This window comes from Pistacia vera, unplaced genomic scaffold (assembly GCF_008641045.1).
Source record: "Pistacia vera cultivar Batoury unplaced genomic scaffold, PisVer_v2 Contig973, whole genome shotgun sequence".
NCBI lineage: Eukaryota > Viridiplantae > Streptophyta > Magnoliopsida > Sapindales > Anacardiaceae > Pistacia > Pistacia vera.
In genome coordinates this window covers 542501-549206 of record NW_022196860.1, presented here as the reverse complement: position 1 = coordinate 549206, position 6706 = coordinate 542501, and the positions used below count along the sequence as shown (strand labels likewise).

The window sequence follows — 6706 nt, the reverse complement described above, 5'->3', positions numbered from 1 at the left end:
ATGTGGTCATGAAATGACCACAGATCTGGCTGTGAAAAGGCCAGATCTTTGGCTGTGAAATGGCCATAGATCTGACCGTTTTTCGGCCCTGGATTTGTGATCCATGGCCATTTCTAGCTTTACCGGTGCACGGCCAGTCATATACAGCCAGTCATGTACCATTCCATCAACTGTTATTGGTGGCTAGCGGTGGTGGCTAGCTACCAGCAATGGCTTGGGGTGGGTAGGGGTGATTTTGCTACAAATTAAAGTTTTATATGGCTGGGGTGTTTTAGCAAAATTTCAAATGTCGGGGGTTAAAAAAATGATTCAAAAAATAATAATAAAAAATACTATTATATTAATATTTAAAAAGGAGGGCAATTTAGTAATTTATATAACATATCCACCCATTTATCCTTCAAATCAAACATATTATTCACCAATTTATTCGAACCAACCAAACACATTTTCTAAACATTCCCAATAATTTTCTAGGTGTAATTTCTTTTATTTAATATAATATATCCCTATAATAAAACATTATATGATCCAAACACCCCCTTATTAATAAAATTTTTAGACAATAATGCCCTTGTTTTAAAATTAATCTACATTAATCCACAATTACAATTTTACCCTTGTCTAATTAAGTTTTTGGACAATAAAGCCCTTATATTTCAAACAAATTGCAGACCACCACAACCGGCAACTGGCCAACCACCGTCGACTGCCACCGGAAGTGGTTGGGAGGCTCCGATATGGCCATTTCTTGCCATATTGATGACAAAAAGATGACTAGATCTACTCTGGCCATTTCTGGCCAAGTCTTGCCCAGATATGGCCGTTAAAGGCCATGGATCTGGCTAGAAATGGCCATAATAGATTTGGCCATTTTCGGCTTGATCTACTCTGATATGGCCATTTTCAACCATCAATGTGGCCAAAAATTGCCATATTAGAGCCTCTCGATGAATCTTGGTGACTCTTGACGATTTTCAGCGACTTTCGGCCACTTCCGACGACGGATGACGGTGGCCGACAATGGCTTGGGGTCATGGGGGTGATTTTGTTATAAATTAAAGTTTTATATAAGCTGGGGTGTTTTAGCTAAATCTAAAATGTTGGGGGTTAAAAGAAATTATTCAAAAATTAATAATAAAAATAATATTATATTAATATTTTAAAAGAGGGCAATTTAGTAATTTAAATAACATACCCACCAATTTATTCCTCCCAACCAAACATATTAATATAATATACCCACTAATTTATTCAAACTAACCAAACACATTTTTCTAAAGATTCCCAGTAATCTTCAAGGTAATCTAACTTTCCATTAATATAACATTTTCAGTAATACAATATTCCCGGAATCAAACGCACCCTTAAAGTCACACTTTAGCAATCCAAATAACCCTTGCTACTCTTTTGGCCCTGACTCATCATTTTGACGATATTGGGGCCCCGACACCCTAACGCTATCCAAGCCTGACTGGAAACATTTGTTCGATTTTGGGGGCCTATACCTGTTGCAATATCTTGGCCCCGACTCATTGTTTGATTGATTTTATGTGCAGGCTCTCAAAACTGACCAAATGACCGAATGAGAACATATGTCAGTTCTAATATCACTTGTCACAAATCGAATCTTTGTTAACTACCTAAAAAATTAACCTATTAAATAATGTTTGTATCTATTCAATGTGAGAAGTAACAATATATACCATTATTAGTGCACAAAAAATTATATAGTTATATCTTTTGAGTGTCTCATAACTAGACCTGACAAACGAGCGAGCTGGACAAGTATGGGCTAGATAGCTACGGGTAATAGGTAAAACAGACACGAGTAAAAAAATTTCACGAGTCAGGAAATGCATGACTCGTACCTGCCCGTATGGGTACGGGTCGACCTATGGGTCACCTGTATAAAATGGACTTTTCTACATTTTTTTTCCCAGTTTTTTGTTATTTCCCACTAGAGACTAAGCTTAGCTCATCACCTCTCTTTGTTAAAGCCTGAAAATTCTGTCGCCTGCAAAAACAATCCACAAAGTAAAAACTAACTAGAGAGGAAGTTCAACAATCCCAACAACCTTTCTCTTCCTTCTTCTTCATACAAACCCAATTTATCTTTCTTTTTCTTTAGACAAACCCCTTCTTCTTTAGCTAAACAAAACACAAATCAAATAAGCCCCAGAGGATGAGATCGGGAAGGAGATGAAATCCTGCTGTTGTTAAGAGTTTGAATCTAACGAAATTGTACAGGGAGCTGCAAAGAAGATAGCGATGAGTGTTTGGAGAGGTTTCTGGAAGAAGCTTTAGTGATCAAGGAATGAATTGTTGAAGCCGAAACTGAAATCGTTATTCCAAACTTTGAATTGAATCTCAAGAAAAGAGAATAAAAATACTTGTTTATTGTTTGTTTGGTAGAGAGAGTGATGCAGAGTTGAAAGGAGAGAGGAGGCTTGTTGTTTTAATTTTTTTTTTGCACGGGTACCCATGGGCATCACCCAGTCCACCTGCAATTTCTACGAGCAGGCCAGGTATGGGTAATTTTGGAATGGGTAAACATTATGGGCACCTGTACCCGCCGGTTTTACCTGGATACCCGTGGACCTACGGATACAAGTAAAAGATTTCCAGGTCCAGTCATAACAAAATAAAATCAATTATTATTTCAAGTATCTAAACATATCAATCGGGTATTAAAAAGGATTTAGGTACTACCATTGACTTTTTCATCCTTAATTATCTTTGCTTCTTAAAATTTTATATTGGCATATGATGTAAGATGTTTAAAAGACAAGAATAATCAAAAATGAAAAATAATTAAACGAAAAAGAGTATCATTATCTTAATGAAAATATTGAGGCGACTTATTTTTGTTAATTTAAAGAAATCTATTTTCTAAATTGTTACTATTTTTTCATTTAATTTTTACGGATCAGTAATTTTGTTTAAACCTTTGAGCATAGCGGAGTGGTAATTGACTGATTGTTGATCCGATAGCATTCATCAAATAATAATACTATACTTACAAAGAAATCTTATAAAGATTTCTATAAAAAGTGAGATGGCAAAAAACAAATGGAAGAGTGAAACAAAAAGTCAAATTCATTACATTCACTCTTCTATTCATTTTTTATCACATCATTTTGTATGAAGATCTTGGTAAGTGTAGCAATGCCCTTCATCAAAACACCTTATAAGAACAAGATTTCATCATGTGAGTTGGATACGGAGAAAAACGACAAGGCAGAAAGAGTAAAATGTGGTGAGTCGTATAGTATGAAATATTGCTAACTACTTTATGATTAACTCTATTTTATGAAATATTGGTAATATCCTAAGTCAAGGAATATGCTCAATAACAAAGTCAAGTTACTATTTCATGCATCAATAGACGTTCAAAGACATGACTTAAAGCATAAACCTTCCTAAAAACAAATATCTTTTTTTTTTTTTTTTTAAACAAATTAAAACACACACAACCTAAAACAAATTAAAACACAACCTAAATCCCTTCCCCCACACTTAAAGCTGACATTGTCCCCAATGTAAGATGAAATGCAAAGAAAAGGCAAAAATAACCAAAATTTAAAATGCGAGAATAAGAAAACAAACTCTCCTTGGGTTGCCTCCCAAGCAGCGCCTTTGTTTATTGTCGTTGGCTCGACTCAAGGCTTTTCTTCCTGCGATACACTGAGTTTACTTGAGATGATCACTGATAATGTTCCTCCGTCTCCAAGGAACACGTTCTTGAGGTAACTAGGGAGAGGCTTCAAATATGGAACGAGGGCCTGCAAAACAAAGGGTAAAGGTCGCTCGTTAGAAATTGGTAATGCAATATAAGGAACGTTACCTGACTGCTGTAACTTCGGAGAATCATTCAATGCCGCAACAGTTTCCTGCAAATTAGTACTCAAAGCTAACTTCTCATTCTCTTTCTCAAGATGTTTACTACTGGCAACTTCCAATCCATCTTTTCTATCAAGTTCAAAAACTTCCTATGCTAAAGAATCAATCACATCAATAGAATAAACAGGATTATCATCATCATCTTCAGGATATTTCATGGCATCATAAATATTAAACTTAACGATTTGACCATCAAATTCCATGGTAAGCATGCCACTATGAACATCTATCTTAGTCTTGGATGTTTTTAGGAAGGGTCTTCCTAACAAGATTGATGTAGATTGATCTCCATTTTCCATATCAAGCACATAGAAATCAGTAGGGAAAACTAAATCATTAACTTGTACCAAAACATCCTCAACTACACCCTTAGGATAGGCATTAGATCTATTAGCTAATTGAATCATAATACCAGTTTTATTCAAAGGTCCAAGTTTCAAAGAAGCATATATAGAATATGGCATGACATTTATAGAAGCTCCTAAATCTATCATGGCCTTCTCAAACATAGTGTTACCTATCGTACAAGGGATAGTAAACATACCTGGATTTACACTTCGCTAGAAGTTTTCTCTGAATCACTGTAGAAACATTTTCTCCTACTCTCACCTTTTCACACCCCTTAAGTTTCTGTTTCCTCTTAATTGTGCACAATTCTTTCAAAAATTTAGCATAACAAGGTAGTTGTTTAATAGCATCTAAAAGTGGAATATTTACCTCGCATCTACGAAAAGTCTCATTTAGATCTCTGTTTTGCTCATCTTTTTTAGATTCTGCTAAAGCTTGAGGAAAAGGAGGTACCGGTTTATAATTGGACAAAGGCGAAAACTTATGCTTAGGAACACCATTGTCTTTGGGAACGTTCATGTCTACAATGACGTGTTTCTCCTTTTCTTCCTTCAACAATGCAGGGGCTGCCTTTATTGGAATCTCAACCTCTTTACCACTTCTCAAGACAATCGCACTTACATTTTCTCTTGGATTCACCACCGTTTGAGAGGGTAATTTCCCCGAACTTAGCGCCTCCAGCTTACTTATTGCAGTTGCCATCTGTCCCATCTGATTCTCCAAACTTTGAACACTGGCCCTCGTCTCCTGTTGAAATTGCAAAGTATTAGTGGCAAGAGACTTAACAATATCTTCTAAAGACATATCAGAATTAGAAGTTTGGTTCGGTTGTTGTCTAGGGGGGTATGGCTGCTTATACTGCTGGTAATTTGGGCGGTTTTGAGTCACTAGCTGATTCACTTGTGGATTCCAATAGCCAAGATTGGGATGATCCCTCCATCCTGAGTTATATGTGCTCGAATAGGGATCATACTTCCTTTGTGGTTGTCCAGGAAAACCACCTGTTGCATTCACTTGCTCAATGGGCTCCTCTTGAAGAGTTGGGCACATATCAGTTGGATGCCGTACTACCTAACAAATTTTTCAAGCTTTCATTTTTTGCATTTTACCTACATCCATTTGACGAACAAGAGAAGTTAGACTCGAGATTTGTTGTTCAAGGGAAGAAATATTTACCTCATTATCACGCCTAGATGGAAGATCAAGCCTAGTGTCAAACTGTTGAGAATTGGCCGCCATATTTGCAATCAAATTTCTCGCAGCCTCGGGAGTTTTATCCACCAAAGCTCCTCCACTTGCAGTATCAATCATGCTCCTATCAGTGTATAGAAGGCCCTCATAGAAGTACTAGATAAGTAGTGCTTACTAATCTGATGATGGGGGCAGCTTGCACATAATTTCTTAAAACGTTCCCAGTATTCATGTAGGGACTCTCCGTTGTGCTGCCTTATACCACAAATTTCTTTTCGAATGTTGGCCGCCCTCAAAGCTGGGAAATATTTCTCCAAAAACAACCTCTTCATCTCGTTCCATGTGGTAATACTCCCAAAGGGTAGATAATAGAGCCAATCCTTAGCGAAATCCTTCAAAGAAAACGGAAAGGCTCTTAATTTAATTTGCTCTTTAGTCACCCCCGTCAGTTTCATGCTCGTGCAAACCACATGAAGCTCCTTTAGATGCTTGTGAGGATCTTCACCTGCAAGGCCATGAAAAGTGGGCAAGAGATGTATTAGTCCAGATTTTAATTCAAAAGTAGTAGCAGCATCTAAAACAGGAAACGTTATGCATAAAGGTGCTTGATTCAAATAAGGGGCAGCAAGTTCTTTCAAAGTTCGATTTCCAGCCATGACTTCCTCCTCTTCTAAATCAGAATTGCTAGCAAATCAGGAATAAAGGGCCAAATTGCTTTCCTTAGAATTTCTCCGAGCTTCCTTCCTTAACCTGCGCAAAGTGCTCTCAATTTCTGGGTCGAATGTTAAATCACCAAGATGAGAGGACCAGGTCATACAAAAAAAAACCTCATAAAAAAATTAGAAAGTAATGAAAACTAACTAGAAAATAAAATAAAATTAATTTTTTTATTTTTTTTATGACCAAAAACACAAAACTGGCCAAAAACCCTATCAAATGTTGTTTTTTGTCCTCGAGAGGGTAGGGCTAGTGAATCCTAAATGGATAGACTAGTCCTGTGTAGAATTTTGTTTTCTTCGAAACGGGTACTTGCACCGCTCCTAATTCCACCAAAAATCCTACTGTGAATAGTACTGCCAATTTTTTTTTTTTTTTTTTTTTTTTTTAAAAATAACAACAACGAAATCAGAATCACAAGAACAAATAAAAGTCAACTAGAATCACTCATCGGCAACAGCGCCAAAATCTGGTGTGCTGTCGTAGCAACCAAGATTAAAACCTAAAAACATATGTAGTAGTGTGAATCAGGGTCATTCCCACGGAG

At 36.7% G+C, this 6706-nt stretch overlaps 1 non-coding gene across 1 annotated transcript; it reads left to right on the top strand.

Annotated features, from left to right (window-relative positions):
* The first annotated feature begins 5619 nt into the window (after positions 1-5619).
* On the top strand, positions 5620-5726 carry LOC116121361. Its single transcript, XR_004126718.1, has one exon. It is a non-coding gene; the product is annotated as a small nucleolar RNA R71 (small nucleolar RNA).
* Positions 5727-6706: the final 980 nt, after the last annotated feature.